Raw genomic sequence first — 20,035 nt, 5'->3', positions numbered from 1 at the left:
TAAATAGAGCTGCACGTTAACTAACGACACTGATGCTATAAAAGTAACTGACAAAAAAAAAGAAAAGCAAAAAGAATCATTTGTAGTTTAATTTTCAACTGTGCAAGTCATTTTCGAAAAATTCGGTTGTCACGAACGGAATTATTATAAGTTTTTTAAGGATTTTTAGGATCCAAGTTAACCCGCGTTACATATCACCGCGTTACATATCTGCAACATACATGAAAATTCAATCCTATAATGAGGTGGATTTACCTATAAAATCGAACTAAATTCAGGTAAAGAAAATATTGCAAACTCGAGGGAACCAAGTCTTGGTGCAGCTGCCAATATTATAATGCGTTTAGCAAGAATTGTTCCACGACATAATTGCAGGATATACAATATTTTTACAACAATCCCCTTGATTGTATATTTGGTTAAGGAGGGACTGAAAAATGTGGTGTGAGACCTTGTTACCATAAAAACAACAATTTCAAATTTTTTTACATAAAGTTCTAAATATATTGGAATTCCTGTGCTATTTTTCACGATATTGGAGATGTTCAACAAATGCTTTTTATCAAGAAATTTTTAATTTTAAGGTCTTAATTTTTTCATTATTTTTTTCACGCTTAATATGATGTATTCTAACATCAGCGTAAATATTTATTAAATCAGAGTTGTTGGGTTACAAAGGGTTAAAAATTTCTTATTGCAACCGTAGTTCGAAATTCAGGACCCTAACAAACAATTTTGAATTTAAAATAAATTAGATCCACCCAAACAAGCCCTATTTCGCTTATTATTAATAATAATAATAAAATAATTAATAATTTTGTATATTTTATTTATATTTTAAATAGTGAATAAAATTGTTAGTTATGCTATTATCTGTGCATGATCGATGATGAAAGTAGGGAGCTTCATAACAAGAATGACAACAGTAAACTACAGGTAGATACTTTTTTTCCCGATTTACTAAATTTAAAAACCTGTAATAGCAATAATATAGGTTTTATTAGGATACTTTTTAAATTTAAAAAAAAATAAATAACAGTTAGTTGAGATGAAAAAGACGGTGTTTTAGTATTTATTTAATAAAAACTCATCGTGATAGTATAATTACAGTAAAAAAGAAATCCAACGTTCTAAAGTTTTACGCTATTAATATACAATACTCACAGTTGAAGATTTCATCGAATCTTTACATAATTTTTCAAACTCACAAAGAAAAAAATACGGAAAAAACTGCGATCAATTCGTTTGTATGAATTAAGGAATTCCGAGGAAAAATTGAGAAAATTTCAAGGAAAGAATTCAGAAATATCCGTGGCTACAAATCGAGGAAAAGTCGGGAAAAAAATCACAAAACACTCGATGATATAAAATTCGAGGCACAACAAATTTAGAAATATTTGAAGAAACAAGTGAATACTGTCAAAATGTCTTTAAAACATTTTACAAACTCACAAAGAAAAAAAATACGGAAAAAAACCGCGATCAATTCGTTTGTATAAATTCAGGAATTCCAAGGAAAAATTGAAAAAAATTCCAAGGGATAAAAATTGAGAAAATTTCAAGGAAAGAATTCAGAAATAACAGTGGATACAAATCGAGGAAAAGATGAGAAAAAAATCACAAAACACTCGAGGATATAAAATTCGAGGCACAATAAATTTAAAAATATCTGAATAAACAATTGAATGTTGTCGAAATGTTAAGTAAATAAAAGAATATTTTAGCAAGTTTTATCATATTGATTTTCAACCCATACATTTCGCGAAAAAATTTTTTTTGCAAGAAAAATGGACTCGAATGGAAAGTTTTATGGAATTCTACAAATAAAATTTGTTTTATTCATGAATTCGTCTGAAAAATTCACGTGTTCGCATCCTATCTCCAACAGGTGTCGCTTTCAAACATCTTACCTCGTCGAAAACGTGCTCTTCCAAGTTTTCACTCCAAATAGGGGAAAAACTATGATGTTATGATCATACCTAAAGTACGGCGGCAACAGTGTGGTTCTGGTTAACAATCGTTTTCATTTTGGAAGGATACATTCGCTTAAGCACATGAGAGTGAGTTGAGTTTAGTTGTTTATTTGTTTTACTGCCACGGAAGAATAAAAATAAATAACAGAATCATGATGGCGATGATTCTTTTTCGAATTAAAATAACAGGTGAGAATTTTTTCCTTGCTTAAATTACTTATATTAAAAAAAATGCACTCTCAGTTTTAAGTTTAATTGAATACACAGAGTTAATATATATATATATATATATATATANAAGTATATATATATATATATATATATTTTGAAAACGATGTTTGGATGTTTTTTGTTTTTTTTTTCTTCTTATTTTTATAATTTTTCAACTCAGTTAAAATTTTCGAAACTTAGTTTGTCAGCAAATTACTTTTTAAAATGATGTGGAAAAGTGCCTTAAAAGTGATTTTTATTTATTTTATGATATTTTATGAAAAAAAAAGCTGAAGTGCCTTAAAAGGAAATTTTGTTTGCTTCATGCTATTGTATAAAAAAGATAAAGTGTTTTAATAGTAACTTATGTTTATTTCATGACAATTTATAAAACAGAATGATAAGGTCATTTGAAAATAATTTTCGTTTATTTCATGTTATTTCTTAAACCCCAACTAACAAAATTCCATAAAAGTAGCTTTTTATTTTATGCTATTTTACAATACAAAAAGATAAAGCGTCTTAAAAGTAAATTTTGTTTATTTTATACTGCTTGGTAAGCAATAAGATAAAATGCCTTAAGTGTAAACATTGTTTTTTCTTGTTAATTTTTAAACAAAGAAATATTTACTTTAAAAGTAACTTCACTTTTATTCGATATATTTTTATAAAATGAAAAGATAAAGTACCTTAAAAATTGCTTTTGTTTTGTTCATGCCACTTCATAAATCAAAAAAAAATTTCGATAATCTTTCTTTTACTGTTAAATCTTTATAAAATCGAATATTTTTGTGAAATAGCGAAACGTTATAAATTGTTACTATAAAGTACTAGGGTCGATTTTCATATTTTAATTAAGTGAATGTTACTTAGTAAACAAATCCTTGTAAACAAATCCTTATAAACAAACACGTAATACAAGTAAACAAAAGGCTTTTTGTGTATTTATAGTAAATCAATTTAATTTTAAAATGTTTAAATGAATGATACAATTATTTAATAACAATTAAATATCGGGTTTGTTTATAATTAATCATTCTTATTCTTTGATTCGTCCTTTAAATTCCATATGGCAGAATATATGACAATTATAAATTTTTAAAAATCTTATGTTGTTTTATTTTGAAATGCGTAATAATATGATTAACAAAATATATATGATTGCGATATTGTTTTTCCTTTATCTTATTTACCTGTCTGTAATATATCTTTTATACACAATTCTGGTTTTTAATCAGGTAAATGATACATTTGTGGTACATTTATCAATTAAAAAATGGAAAAGGAAAATGTTTCAAGCTGTTCTTGTTCAGGCGATACCTGAAAGAGACATCTTGAATATTGCCAAAAAGGTAGAGATGGCTGATAACTATATCATTGCATTACTTACGCTTAAATTATGAGATCTTTTTTCTGTTAGATACCACATTAGTTTTAGAAATTCACAATTCGGTGAATCCAGAACTATATTTTTGCAAGTTAAGAAAAGGCCATTGCTGTATAGGATTTCAATAATAATCCGGGGCTGCATATAGTTCCGTTTTATTTAGTTATTAATCGTGCTATTTTTTACGATATATATCTAAGAATTGCTTAAGAAGGTTTATAGTTTCGCAGTCTTACAGGAATCCTAGATTTTAACTCCATATTTCAATAAATAAGAAGAACATTCGGTCGTGGAAGCGAAACAACCACATGAAGTTGCTAGAGCATTGAGTTTGATTGGACTACTAAATATGGCGCGTCTTATTCTGACATGCTTGAACTAATCAAATGCAAGATAAATTTCTTTTTTTACTTTTGCTTCGCTGTAAAAGATGATAGTCAGCAAGAAACAATATTTATTATTCTTTCATCAGTTTATTTAAATGCGAAAAGATAGATGTATATTTGTTACGATTTTTAGATATCATTTTCATTAATTCTTATAAACAAAACTATAATTTTTATTCAATAAATTATATTTTCCCTATTTCACACGATTTACGAAAGCAAGAAAAAACAAGGCTGTACAACGTCGTTTTGCTGGCGATGTTGATACACGTTCGTGCTGGGCGCTTAGTATTCATGTGGCGTACACTTAGATACAAACAGGCTCGCTCCATAAGGATAATGGTTTTTTCTTATCTTGCAACAGAGTATAAAGATAGATTTTTAAGTTATTTTAACAACATAAAATAGCTGATACACTATTAATTTCTTACGTCTTCCGATAGTGAAATAATTGATCGTCTATTTTTATTTGCTTATTGGTAGAAAAAATGAAACTTAAAATAAAAGTACGTTGCAGTACTAAATGACAAATCCATATCAGAACTTCATAAAATAGGTGTATTTCAAAATTTAATTAATAGGATTTATTGGTTATATTTAATCATTATATTTTATCATATATTTAATCTTATTTAATCATTATTTAAATTATTAATAAAAAACGGCATATAAGCGAAGCCATTGCTTGGTATTCCATACACTTTTGCAATATATCTATCAATTTATCTATCAATCAATCTCTCATTCTATGAATATAAGTGATGCAACATTCATCATCTTTTCATCATTCGCTATGAACTTTTTTTCTTCTACTTATGGTTTATGTTGATAAATTTTTGTTCGTAATTTATGCTGTTAACTTGTAATTTATGCTTTTTTTTAAAATTCAAAATCGAATTATTCATATTTAGAGTATGTCTTCGGAATCATTAAGATAGCATTTAATTACTCAGGCCGATAATCAGATAAAAAAAAACTATATAGAATGATAAAGCTTTCTTTTTAGCTCATTGTACACAAAGAAATTGTATTTAATCTCTCAATTGTCCGATAATTTTCATATACCTCTGATTACGTTAGCTCCGAATTAAAAAAAAGTCTATCGTAATAGTCACCATAACAGGTTTTATCTGGGGAAAGCCCAACTATCTTATGGGTGCCTATCTTATAGGTGCAAGTTATCTGATAAGTAAAGGTGGCTCGTGCACAACGCTGACTACATTACCACCATAATGCCATTGATTTTGAAATTGTGGCACTTTAACGCTCTGTGACTCCTTGGCCGATAACTGTTTTACTGTGTTTTAATGTAATATGACAAAAATTTAAGCACAGGAGGAAAAAAATCTGGTAAAATTATGCTAATGATATTTTTGGTTAAAAACACTCACTGTAATTCTGATTAATAAAAGCGCAATGAACGGTATTTAAACCATTCATTTGGTAATTTTTTATTTTTATGGTTTTATCGGAAATGCTAATTTTCAAAATTATAGTTCGTATTACTACGCATTTCTTTAAAAATATAAAACAGAAATTAAATTTAACCTAATAAATGCTTTTCAAGTCATGCTCTAAGGCAGTGTTTCCCAAAGTGTGGTACGCATACCCCCATGGGGTACGGGAACAGTTTAGCGGGGGTATGCGTTCTTATGCGAAATATCTTGCTACAAACTTGCTTTTATTTAAAAACATGAAAATTTACGATTACGTATTCCTCAATTATCTATTTTTTGCAGAGTTAACAGTTAATAATTAGTGGTGTCAGCAGCCAGTTGAGATTTTTAACTTTTGTGCAATTTATTTATAGTAAAAAATGCATTCATTTCTTTATTAGGGGTACACAGCGTTACGAAAAATTTAGAAAGGGTACTCAAAAGTCATAAGTTTTTGAAACACTGCTCTAAGGTATTATGAAAAAATTCCCAAATTTTATCACCTATTTTAAAGCAATATTTTATTGTTAATTTTACTAAAATCATTACCAAAGCACTCTGGGAAAAATTACCGACGGTAAATTTTATCGTATTCGACCATGCTTTTTTTCTTAATGTCGAAATTTTATAACTGTGTTGTACCATTATATCAGAAAATTTGTTGCAACATTAAAATGGTGATAAATCGAACCCTATTATCGCACTCTTTAAGCTTGATTACCCGATACTATTGTATAACTTGAAAGAAAACATATTTTCCTTGGGGTTGCAGCAAGTTTTATCTTTATTATGGTTCTAGGCATCAATATTGGGGTTTAACTTTGAACAAATTGTTCTGTGAGAATATACAGAAACGTTTTAAAATGATACAATTTGAAGAACTATATAAAAATAAGCATTAATTAACTGATTTTCATGGTTTCACAAAACAAGTACGTTAGGAAATACTATCTTCATCGCTTGATCTGTCAACTAAATATCCTTATTATCCTACTGACTCAGTCACTTTTTTCGTTCGTAAAGTAACAGGAGATTAAAGTTTCCGTAACGTTTATTTAAGAAACGTAAAACACATGTCCACTTTACGGACCACTGCATTTATTCCAACAATACTTGTCAAATTACTTTACAAGTCTGTCGGCGCTTAAAACGTTTCTCACGCAACGTTATTTCATGGTTTCACGCCTTGTTGCCACCGTTTTTTTCATTATGTTAGTAAAGTGATGGATTACGTGGAAAAAAAATATAGTATTTTGGGATTAATGATTCAAAGCCAATCGCAGGTAATTTAAGGATACGCGTTTCATAGGAAAATTGTAGATTTAAAAAAAATAATCCTCTATTTCTTTTAAATAAATTAGTCAGATTTTTAATTTTTCTTTTGCTGTCAAACGCAATGTACTGCAACTAATTTTTTTTACCGAAACGTATTGTTAAAAGCATTATTGAGTATAGCTGGAACGTATTTCTTCGTTTAAAAATCGCCGTTTTAAAAACTAGTCGTTTTAAAAATTAGGTAGGGATAGTTTGTAAAATATTCGAGAATAGATTTACAAAACATCAGGCAAATTGTGCTGTATATTTAGCAGAGGTCTTTAATCTTCAATTAAATTAATTATATATTTACTTTTAAAGTGTTTGTTTTTATGTTTTGCCATACAACTGAGATTAAAAGTTAGAATAAAAGGACTTTTTTTTAAGAGTGCGAGCGAATATTTTGTCAAGATGTTTACCAGTTTAATGGTTTAGGACTTAACAAGAATTATTCAATTTTTTTAATGTATCTTATTTAAATCTATAATTTTCTTTATAAGATGATAAGAAATTGAAAAATGCTTAAAAGTTGGTAATATTATTCCTCAAATATAATTGCTTTAACTAGAGTTTCTTAATGAAATTTCAGCTGCTTGTACCGAATTATTTTTCACATAGAAATTTTTAATATAGCACAAGTAATGGAGATATTAGGAGAGAAATATTAGAAATGGAAATACTGTGATAGAAATTTTACTTTAAAAAAAGAATTAAAAACAATAGTTTAAATGAATTATAATTTTATTTAATTTTAAAACCATCGTTGAACAGCCGACTCAATTTTGATTCTACGACTACAAACGCTCTACTCCGTAGCCCAGGGATTTTGAACCAACCCAGAAAACAAGGGAACAATCCAGAAAACAAGAGAAATTTACCTTCCTGGAGAACTTTTTGATGGAATTAATCTGCCTTTGCGTAACATGGGGAGGAAAACCGGGCAAACCTCCCATAGTTAGCCTGAAGACAAGGGACTCTAACTTATGATCCGTCTACCACTGGGGATATCTGTGTATCTGTGTCAGCACTGTGGCCGATGCGAACCGGGTGCGGAAATCGTATCGACCAGCAACCGCTGGGATTCAAACTCTGGTCACCTTATTGGGAGGCGAGCACTCTATCCCATGAGCTACCACAGCAAATGAATTATAATTGGCAAGAATAACATTTTCTACAACCTATATAATATTTTATGAGTAGCTCTTAAATAGTTAAAAAAAGTTTTTAAAAGGTGGGAGAGCAGTTTGGTCCTGCGATCACCTCTAATGTCTTAAGTAATCGAATCTCAGAAATCGTGAAATCTAAGTAATAATGCGCACTGAAATTTCTTTCAGTGTATCTCAATGACAAAAATGGCTTTTCACAACAGTGGTGCAGTGAAACAACGTACATAACTCTTGGATCTATAGTGTTTCATTGCATTAATGTTCTCTAACACTACTTGGTGAAAAGTGCCGTTTCACCAAAGTGCTACAGTGAAACACCATTAATAACTCTTGGATCTATAGTGTTTCACTACATTAGTGTTCTTTAACACTACTTGTATGTACCTATATTACGCAATATAAAAAAAACAGAATACCTTTATAAGTTTTGGCCTATTGACCAGATATTCACGTAACTAAAATATGATTTTGATGATTCAAGGGATGAACCTTAAATAAGGGAATTAAAAGTATTTAAGAGGTATGTAATACATATTAATCGTATGTACCAACATTACGCAAAGTAAAAACAGAATACCTTTAGAAAGTTTGTTCTATTAATTGGATATTTACGTACTAAAATGCTATCATAATGATTTAAGTGATGAATTATAAATATGTAAATTAAATCAACTTATTCAATCAATTATTCAAACATTGTACTTTTGTCGTCTGAAATTATGAAGTTTAGTATCGGTTAAAAATTAGCACACTTTACAGTTCCAAATTTTTCTGATCTTTGTTAAATAAAATGAAAAGAGGCAATAAATATTTATCAAAAATATTATTTTTGAATGGAATTGGTGAAATTAACATTCAAAGACCCAGCCATTTTGACTGCTCTAATACCTAGCGCAAATGTATTCTAAACTACTCTTCATGAATCATATTCTGATGGTTGCGGTTCGTCCCTCCATATTGTGAGGATCAAAAATCCAAATCCATCGTAAAAATAGTTTGCATTACATTATTCTGATAAAGTACGTCATTGGGCCTGATTTCGTCTATGAAAATAGTGTACAAATTAATTAGCAATTCCGTACCTTGATTCATTAAAATCGCTTTAGTGCATGAAAATCCGATCGTTAGATCAAGAGCTGCACACTTTTTTAAATTTAAAGCTTAAAATTTGAATGTTATAATTAGATACATGCAAGTGAAGCAATCATGGCATTTGAGGATTCAGAAGCTAATCAGGTTCGACACACAGGCGTGACGTCGCTTAATCAATAACCAATTAAATCTGATTTAAATCACATGATCAGGCACAAACACTTCCCTTCTTTTCGAGTTGCAAGTATACAATTATACATTCTCGCAATCGTTTTCTAATTTAGAACTTTTCTTTTTGTTAGTAAAAATCTAGGGCATGCAAAAATAGTTTGAAACTTTTACCAAATTTGAAACTTAAAAATTTGTCATATATGTTATAGATAACAGTGAAAAATATGTTCTGTTCTTATAGAAAATATTCATATTCTTTAAAATTATTCTTACATAAAATATGATTGCAGAGTATTAATATGTTTTATTATTTTCCCAAGCTTTGTTATTATTATTATTATCAGTTATTCTTATTCTTTATTATTTTTATCGAAAGTATAAACGCAAAGTTTCCTATGCTTTTGTTATTTTAGTAGAAAATATGAATCTAGACAATTAATGCCCTTCAGCAATCCTGTGTTTTATTATTATTCCTATTGTTAGTTATTTTTATATAAGGTATAAATACAAAGTTTTCCTTTGCTTTAATATTATTCTTCGATAAATATATATACAAGTTGCAAATACCCAAGTTGCAAGTTCCCAATTAAAATATTTGTAAGAAAAATTTATGCAATTTGACAAAAAGTGTGAATATTCTAAAAGTATTATTCTAAATTCTAAAGATTTAAATTCTAAAAGATTAAATATTTTAAAGATTTAAATTTCAAAATGAGGTAAAAAAAAGTTTTTTGTAATTCTTTTCAAAGATGCACATCTGATTTACGGAGTATTTGCAAAATCATATGCGATTGAAATTGTATGATGATTATGATTTCCAATGATTATGATTTGTTTATGACCAATACGGAAATTAAATCGGAATGCAAACAAATCTATATTTAATTACAATGATTCTATATCAACAAAAAGCAAATTAAATAATCAATTCATTCGCTACATCGAAGTTTTTTTTCTTCTGAATATCAATACCATAGATGGGCTTACTAAATGCAAACTGCTTACTTCCGAAGTTGAGAACATGCCACCTACTTTTTTCAATTATCGTAAATCGTCTAGCTTACCCAATTCCGAAGAATAGAAAGCGGATTTCAAGACGCAGAAATAAGAGATATAAATGCAATCCGATGTCGCAACTTTACCTTCAGAAATTATATTCGTGGCTTTACAAGGGATGATGGACCGGAGCATTAAATCCGAGTGCCGAGTTCTCACGAAGACATGATTTAAATCGAAGGAGAAGATGTGCCGCAATACGGTGTTTCTTGATTGTACTAAACATGTGCTGATCGTGATTACTAGAATAAAGTGAATAACAATTGATGTTCTATAACAACAATGAACGAAATTGAATGGGAACTGAAAACGTGTTGTAATTCGAATTTAGTGGTTTCAGAAAGGTTGAACGTATTTAAAAATAGTTAATAATTCTAATTAGGCTTAAGTGTTTTGATGTTTGAACACAAATTTTTTTTGAAAAAGTCTTTATATCTAAGCTTTACATATCAGGAGTCCTCTATATCAATTGGTGATATTTTTGTACTAAACGTGTGTTATTTGTACTAAACGTGATCATTTGAATAACGTGAATATTAATTGACGTACTACACGAAGAAAAGATTCTGTCAAAATTAACCGATCTGTATAGTGATGGAATTTCTGTAATTAGGCTTAAGTGTTTTGTAATTAGGCTTAAGTGTTTTGATGTTTGAACATAAATTTTTTTTGAAAAAGGTTATATCTAAGCTTCACATATCAGGAATCCTCCATATCAATTGCTGATATTTTTGTACTAAAAGTGTGTTATTTGTGTTAAAAGAGACCATTTAAATGAAATGAATATTAATTGACGTTCCACGCGAAGAAAAAATTCTGTCAAAATTACCGATTTGTATAGTAATGGAATTTCTGGTCTAAAAAAAGCATAATTCTGGTTAATAAAGCTAAAATATAAGGTAAGGCCGATGGTCTGGGAAACATCCGTGAGATGATCTAAAGACATGCCATCGCAATTTCGAGCCTCTGCAGAGGGGATGGCTCCTCTGCTTTTCTGCTGCATCCTCAAAGAACTATGTTAGTATGTGCTCAAGCTAAGTTTAATAGAGCCTGCCCTCATAAATTGTTTGCAATTTTTTGTAACTTTAGACTACTTTTCCTTTGTGATATCATTCAAAGAATCCCTCAAATAATGTCGTTTATCTTCAAACATTAACTCTAAAAATGAAGGATTACTTTTGACTTGGGCTAGAAAGCCTAGGGCACTTTTTGTTTATCGCAAATTGCACTTCTTTATAGAATTGCACTTCTCTATAGAATTGCACTTCTTTATAGTTTTATGAGCATTAACTGATTTATAAAAAAAGTTTTAATTTTTTTAAAATGTTATTTGCAAGCTATGAAGTATTAAAAAATGTCTTGATCAAAATCATTGTGACTAGTAGCAATCATGACGAAAATCTAAAACTAGTGACCTTAAAAAATAACTAAATTATTATAAATCAAAAAATAATTATAGTGAAAAACATAGAATTACCTTTAAAATTAAAAAAAGTTACAATTAAAACTGTAAAAATTATTAAAATATAACTCTCGTTTTAAATACATATTATTTTCCTGCATATACTGTAAATACGTTAAAGTAAAATAAACAATAATATATTTGGTCCTTTTGTAATTTTATTATTTTCTCTGTTGTGTACAATTATGTGTGAAGTTAATAGAGTTTGATTGTAAATTGAATTAACTTGGATAAAATTTGCTTCTCAAGGAGTATTCACGATAGTTATGTTTTTCAAAATGCCGACCGGCCTGTGTAGGAGTCAGGGAACTGGCCTTGCATAAGAAAGATTCTGGGTTTGAATCCCAGGCAAGACATGGATGTTCTTTCATTCTCTGTACGATCTGTCCTTACTGCAGGAGCAACGCTGGCCCATATAATATGGTGTCCCTGAAGGAGTGGCCAATAAATCTGCCTTCAGATGCCTGTATGACGAAATGTCATTCTCCAGGTGGGCATTGAAAAAAAATGTTTTTCAAAATAAATAATCTAAATACGTAAATCTATTTATAATATTTGTGCATAAAAATTAAAATAAAAAACTAACGTGAATAAATAATTGAAAGTGAAAAACTGATTAAAAAACTGATTAAAAAATCAGGAGTGATGAACCTTTCATTATCATGTCACGTAAAATTTTCCTTGCAAAATTCTTCTGGTTATGGTAATTAAACATGATGATCAAACCATATATTAAAGGAAATTAAATTGATTAATAACAAGAACTTTAGTCACACTATCAGCTTTATGATTAATAGAGGGAAAAAAAACTCAGTTTCGTAAAAGTACGAATATTTGCTCCAATTCCCTTCAGAAAATAATTCATTTTTTACTTTTAATCACGATTTTTTTATTCCTATTAGAATAACTTAACTATAATTACCAAATTCCAAGAATTTCCTTTTTGGTTTGTATCTACAGTGACGAAAAAATTTGGCTAATACACCCACGCAGTCTAACAATCAAACACTCGTAATAATCATCTGGTATGACCCAATTTTCCTTTTACGTTCAATTCATATGAGAGGGAAAGTTCAAGTCTTCATTTTTTTTCTTTCTTTTCGCTATCGTACTTTCTTATTAACGTTTTCTTTATTGTTCTTTTTAATGCATGTTTTCATGTTCATTAGGTGCATGCCAGCGACATCGTCATTCCTTGAAGGTTTTCATTTTCTTTTTTTTTTAAAGAGTTGTCGAATTAGATTTCGGTGAGTGGAAGCAGTCGTTAGGTGTCATTGAGGCCGTGGGGTTACCTCTTAGGAATGTTTTTGGGTAATAAGAGTTGTTAATGGCTTGTTTCCCTTTTATATACATGTCTTTAGAAAGGTTCTTCAGAAATATCTTAAAAAAGTTGTTGAACAGGTGTAAAGGTAGGTTTTAACTACACCGAGAAAAAAGTGTAGTCAAAATTACCAGATTATGGTAAAATTTAGAGTATTTCTGGCTTTATGGTAGCACCAAAGAGCTTGGTAGTTTTTATCAAAGAGATTTGCTTGTGATTTTGGCAAAATTAACAGTAAAATATGATTGTGTTATATGTGATAAAATTAGATAAATGTGGTAAAAAGAATAATGCTTTTATGTTGTCTGATACCGCGCACTTTATTTAAAATTTATTTCTTTTAAAACGTGTTTCTAAAAACTTTTTTATTTAAAACAGAGGGAATTGAATAGAAAAAAATATTAATGCATTCAAAAGTAAAATTAATGGGAATATGGTACTAATTCGTGTTAGAGAAACGTAAAAAATCAGGCATATTATTATTGGCCCCAATAATGCTTAATTAATTTAGGCAATATAAGCATTCGTTGATTGATATTGTGTTATAATTATGTTAATTGATATAAGAAAAATTACGTACTAAAAATCAAAAGTAATGGAGATACTTATAAAGATGGAGATAATTAGAAAAAATACTTATTCATTTTAGGGAGCCGTAAGAAATCACCATATTATTATTAACTCTAACGCTTTATTAATATTGATAATATGTATTAATTGAAATAAAATAAAATAAGCTATGTGCTAAAAAGCAAAGTTAAAGGAGAAAAGGTTAATTGAAAATACGTTTAGGAAGACCGTAAAAAATCGCCATTTACAGATGATGTTTGTTGTGTTCGATTGATGGGGCAACATGTACTAATGGTATTACTGTAATTGGTGCAGTTTTGATAAGAATTCTACAACGGGTTTTTCGTAGTTTTAGAAATTTTTTTTTTTCAGTGGTAGCAAAGGTAGGAAATATAATCAGAATTAAAAGAACTTTGTTCCACCACTACTTATAAATATTTTAACAGTAAATTAAGGATCAGATAGAGAAATGGTTATGCTTTAAAATCCTTCTATCAAGAATTCTATTTTTTTTTTAAATTTTTCTTTAGTTGGCTGGCACTGACAAATATATTTTTCACAACTCAAATGTTGAAGGATTATGTAATTTGTACCAAATATACTAATACAGGTATAAAATATTATATTGATATATTTAATGATTATTAAAATAGCACCAATACTAAGCAGTTTTAATACCGATACTTGGGAAATAAGTGTTTTATGACCCCTTGAAAGGGATATGTACTGGAGTAAATTAATTAATAGTGGTAAATTTCGATTATTATGAATTGGTCTCGAGCAATAGCATCATGCCAAGTGATGCTAAATACATTTATCTTTATTCTAATGGGATGAAATACAAAGAAAAGTGTTTTACTTACTTCAATAATGTAAACCCATGAAAAGGGTAATTATTATAGGTATATTAAATAAATATTAAGGTATATTATTAAGGTATATTACGATATTAAGATATATTAAATAAAAAATTAAAATTATTTTAGCTATATTAATTTACAAATTTAGTAGAAGAACCAGTTAAGTGACATTTTCTGAAGGGAAACAAAGTTGTATCTGAACTACTTTATTACCAATTTATTTAAAGAAGGGACTAAAAATTATTTACCATTACCTAATTTGAAATAAAAATCATGCAAGCATACTAAAAACCGCTGTGATTAGTTATGTTAAGATTAAAGGGAAGGTAAAAGCAGTTCTGTTACATTAAACATATCCAGATTGATGCAACCAGTGTTTGTTATTTTCTCTGAATCATTAATTACCCTAACGATTTCACTTACTTGGCTCATCCATCAAACTCTTATGCTTTTTAGTTTTAAACATGATTTCATAGTGTTTCTCAGAATTGATTTATTGATTCTTTACTTATTTTTTATTCAACCTGTGAGAAGAACGGGTATCCAGTTAGTTAAAAATAATAATGAAATAAAATAAAAACATCAAAAAAATTTAGGGCGGGGAAAATAATTTTGTATTTGTCAGACCAATATTACTAAAAACCGTAGAGCACACCAAACTTCTTAGACTTAGACTTCTATCTTCTAACTTCTTTTATACTTCTTTTTAGACTTCTATCACCATCGAAAATTTTCCGAGGTCTTTCGAAAAAGATTTGCATAACTTTTTTTGTTTAATATGTGACAGAAATAATATTATTTTCTTCTTTTAAACACAATTGAAGTTTTAGTTTTTATTTTAAATTTAATTTTATCATCTTTAGTTTTAAGTTTATTTGCTTGTTTTTGCTGTTAGTTGGTTGAAATTTTGACAGATGATAAATTTTGAATGCGCGATTTAGGATACGATAGGACCTTAGGTTTGATTGGCCTTACGAGTTCTCACTCAGTTTCAAACACAGTATGATGAGTCAGAAATAGAAAATCGGATTGAAGATAAAGTTTTTAGCAATGATATGGTGATAGATTCTGCTAGTAAGGGTAATAAAATAAATGAAACTTGCATCGTCATCCAGCAGTAAATGTCAGATTGTTATTTAATCAATATATTAATCGGACATGGTTAAATCCTCTTTAGCGATAATGTGGCAATTCATTTCGCTTGAACCGTGGTGATTCAGGGAATAGAGCTCTCACCTCCCGAGTTCAAATCCCAACGATAGCTGGTCGATAATAGTGTTACTTCCAGCTCGCATCGACTGCTGTAAAGACGTAAAATATTACCATTTTTGTTGTTGATATTTTTCGTGACAAACTGTTTCAAAGTTATTTGATCTTGAAAATGGTTCATTTTTTTGCTGCAACTCTTTTGTAATGATGTGTGTCTTGTGTGTTGTGTGGAATAGTATCTATTAGGTTGAAATCATTTTAAAAATCCAAGTATAGATTGAATCAAACTAAAATTTTATTACAAACTCAATGTACTTAAATAGAATAGTTTCATAAATTAAATCTGACGTAAAAGCTTCAAATATCACTAAAATTTCCTGAGAGTCGTGAAACCTGTATTCCAAAAAATAAATATAGATTCCTCAAAATGAAGGGATGTTTTGAGGACAGAAATATAAAAGACCAAACTACACCAAATATGACAGAAATTTCATTTCATTAATTTAATAAACTAAATGTTTCTGAAAATTGGTATCATCACTAAACTGAAAGTATAGTGACAGTACCTGTCAAGATTTGTGGTAACACATATCATGGTAATAGGTACTATAATTTAACAGAAAGCATAGTGATAGCACTTGTTAGGGTCATAAAATCCTAAAACCGGTACTTTCATATCATAAAATCATAAATCACACTTATCATAAAGCCGGTACTATCATGTAATAGAAAGTGTAGTGACGGTACCTGTTAAGATTTGTGGATTCTATGGAGATGACGATAGTTTTAGTTTTCTCAAGTCCATTCAATTTTTACACAGGTTTCGACAAAAAGTTGCATTTAATTTTGAATTTTTTTTCAATAATTTAAACATACAAAATGTAATTGCTATAAAAATAGTTAGTTTTCAGACACGTTACGTTTCATTAATAAGATATGTGAATGTTTTCTGAATCTACAAAACAAGGTCTTAAAAATTTTAGATGTTAATCACTGTGGATAAACTTTTGTTAAATTAGAAATAGATAGCTCAGTTACTTAGATAAGCTGATAAAAGTAAAACTTTCTAAGTCACCTGATGAACGACTTATTTCTTACTCCAATCACGTTCAATTATAAGTATTTTTGTAAGCCAAGAAGACAACGAAAATACCCGTAGGGTAGAGAAACAAGGAAGGAGGAAAGTAAGAACTTTCATCAAGACATTTAGTGTCTAATGATAAAATAATAAATATTGTTTAAGTCTAGAATGTCTTAACTTTCTTCACGTATGTTTTCTTTAGGAAACAGTTATCAGTGATTAAAAAGCGGCGGAGAACAGAATAATTCCAAAACTGAACAGCGTGCTGCTAAATTTTCAAAAATATCGAATTTTACATTTATACAATTCAAGAAAGTTTATCTGAAACCAACCGTTTTATAAATTACTAAATTTAACGATATTTTTTTATCTGTTTACGTAATATAAAACGATATTTTTAACGCCGTTCATTTGCGAACATATTTGAAAAAAAAATAATGGAAAGTTATATTGTGGATAAAATGGATGTTTACTATAGAAATAAGGTAAATTTTAGCATATAAGAATTTTTCAATGCTGAATTATGTTTTAGATCTACTGAATATATTAAAAGCTTTCTTCAAAAATTGAGATTTAGCTGTTAGTACTACTGTAGGTAAAAAGGAAAAAAATTAAGAAATTTTGAGCTTTCAACTCGTAAATGCTTCAGTCTCAATGCTAAAATATTTAAAAAATATACGTTAAACTGTTTAAAAGAATACTACTTAAAAAATTTAAATGGTACGTTAAGATTCTTATGAAAGACTAATGTTTCAAGGTATTATTTTAAATTAGTACACAAATTTTTCAACGCTAATGCATTTTAATTTTTATTGCAATTGTATTTTATGAATAATAAATTGCATTATTTGTTTTTAGAAAGTTAAGTTAAGGGATAAGGTATTTTTATTTGATATCGATTCCTGTTATGTTATGCTTACTTCCAAGGTGTCTCTTAGATTTATAAAAAAAAAATGAGCATAGTTATTAACAAAAATAAAAACGCTGTGAATTTTGGTTTATCAAGTAATGGAAGACATAGAAATTATGTGGCAAGAAAATGACTTTGTGATATGCTTTAATAAATAATGAATCGAAACCTTGAAAAAATGAAGTAGAAAAAGTAAAAAAAAGCTCTTGCCTTCATTCGGTATTAGCTACTAAGAGTAACTTAAGTAATTTTGCAGGATAAATTCCGGACGACAATTTTATCAAAACCGATTTGAGTTCGAGAGTTAATTTTCAGTTGAATTAAGTTAAAATCAGTTGAATGTTTTAATGAAGTTATGGATTTCATATTTTAATTCTATGTTCGTTCTAAATCTAATTAAATTAAGATGATTTCATTATAAATTTATACGTTTCACATCTTTAATCACCAAATTCGAATTTTTAACTTGAATGTATAAATATTTTTAAATATGAACACAAACAATTCTTTTATAATTGGTCTGTTTTTTATTTGCATTAAAATTTTTTCTCATTTTTAAATTCATTTCCATTTCCATCCCTCCGTTTTTTTTCTTCTTTTTCATACATGTGAGCACTTTAGCTGTTAATCCTAGTGTTACATTAATTAATTAATAAGGCACAAAGGAAATTTTTTGCTATTGGTCAGTGGAATATTGTAGAATTTTTAAAAGTTTTTTTAAGCCACTTTTTAAAACACGTGGTCATCTTTTTTAAAAATTGAAAGTTTTAAACAACTAAATAAACCTAATATTAATAATGTAAGACATTTCACTCGAAGCATTTCTCAAAATATGGCAATTTCTAAAACGAGAAAAAAAATTTAAGGAACTACTTACATTAAATAAAGTAATTTTTAAAATATGATAAACTATTCATAATAATTCCTTATTTGTTTAAAAAAATAATGAATGTAATGAAAAAAAAGTGTCGAGTGGGTAGCGACTAGCAGGCAAGTTTTCAATTGCCATTTGATGTATTTATAGTAGCCCTGTGAACAGTGGCGCAGCTCATTTTGCCTTGCTTATATATAATAAATAAGAGCCACCTTTTAAAAAAAGAGCTCTTGAATTGATAAATGTCTTAAATAGGAAAGTGACTTATGTAATCTTCAAATAGTGGTAATAAAAAGTATTAAACTGTTATTTTACTATGTATGCTGGAATCTTAAATTTTAATTTAATACAGTAAAATAACTGAATAACACAAAAAATAAATTGAAAAAATAAGAAAGAGAAAAAACAAAAACCAACCTAAAAACAACTAACTCTTCTAATAGTTCTCAACTACCAAAAAACATCAACTAGTCATACTAAGTTTTTAAGTAATTGATGCAATTACAATCACAATAGCGTAACTAACAATAACTTAGAGCATAATCTTACGCAATTCACTTAGAATGCGAAAAAAAACTCTCTTAACTAAAACAATAAGCCGATGTCTGTACGGCAATAAAACACATAACACCCATCTTTATACAGCTTTTCGCAAGTCTGTTTTTCATTTTAATTTTCCTATTAAAAGATGTTCATTTAAATATGGATACCCACACCCTTCAAAAATCACTGCCTTTCCAAAACAGATATCCACTTTTCCCTTCATTGAAATATCTGGTTTCTTGAAAAAAAGAATTTAAAAAAGAAAAAAGAACCGGCTTATCTAGTTGATAGGCATCACGAGACGCCGGCTTACCTGTATAAGCCTTCTGCTTACCTGCCTACCTTTAGAACACCCACACTCACGCCCGCTCGTGAAAAGTTTTCTTTCATTGATGAAATCTAGTTCAAATCGAGTTGGATAAGAAGCTACCACTCATTTTTATTTATTGTTTGGAGTCATATTCGAAGTTTCACCACGCCCAAAATTAAATCGGATAAAATAATCGCGAGAAATAAATCATGGTATTAATTGAAGGGAATTAATATTCCATGTAAATATAGATTGCATGTTTTGATTCAATTTTTTGAGAAGATAACAGTGGATCATAACAGTAGTTTTGACATCATGAAGTGATGAGCTTATAAAGCAATAAAATAGTTCAAAATTTCTTTGAAATTTTGTATTCAATTTTTTTGAGAAGATAACAGTCGGTAGTAACATCTGTTTTTACATCATAAGGTGTTGCGCTCATAAAACAATAAAATAAAATTTCTTTGAAATTTTGTATTCAATTTTTTGAGAAGACAACAGTCAATAGTAACATCTGTTTTTACATCATAAGGTGATGCGCTCATAAAATAATAAAATAAAATTTCTTTGAAATTTTGTATTCAATTTTTTGAGAAGATAACAGTCGGTAGTAACATCTGTTTTGACATCATAAGGTGATGCGCTCATAAAACAATAAAATAAAATTTCTTTGAAATTTTTTATTCAATTTTTTGAGAAGACAA

At 28.6% G+C, this 20,035-nt stretch overlaps 1 protein-coding gene across 2 annotated transcripts in view; it reads left to right on the top strand.

Annotated features, from left to right (window-relative positions):
• Window positions 1–1,944: 1,944 nt before the first annotated feature.
• Window positions 1,945–20,035, top strand: part of LOC107436313 (chascon) — a 75,059-nt gene continuing 56,968 nt past the window's right edge. Inside the window, exon 1 of one of the 2 annotated variants that reach the window (XM_071182331.1) lies at window positions 1,945–2,060. The gene's annotated coding sequence lies outside the window, so the exon portion shown is untranslated. Of the gene's footprint in view, window positions 2,163–20,035 lie in introns of both variants that reach the window. The other variant, XM_016047971.3, reaches the window with a different exon arrangement.

The sequence above is a fragment of the Parasteatoda tepidariorum genome, chromosome 6 (genome assembly GCF_043381705.1).
Source record: "Parasteatoda tepidariorum isolate YZ-2023 chromosome 6, CAS_Ptep_4.0, whole genome shotgun sequence".
Classification (NCBI taxonomy): domain Eukaryota; kingdom Metazoa; phylum Arthropoda; class Arachnida; order Araneae; family Theridiidae; genus Parasteatoda; species Parasteatoda tepidariorum.
Note: the sequence above shows the minus strand (reverse complement) of the source record. Positions and strands in the feature narration are given on the sequence as shown.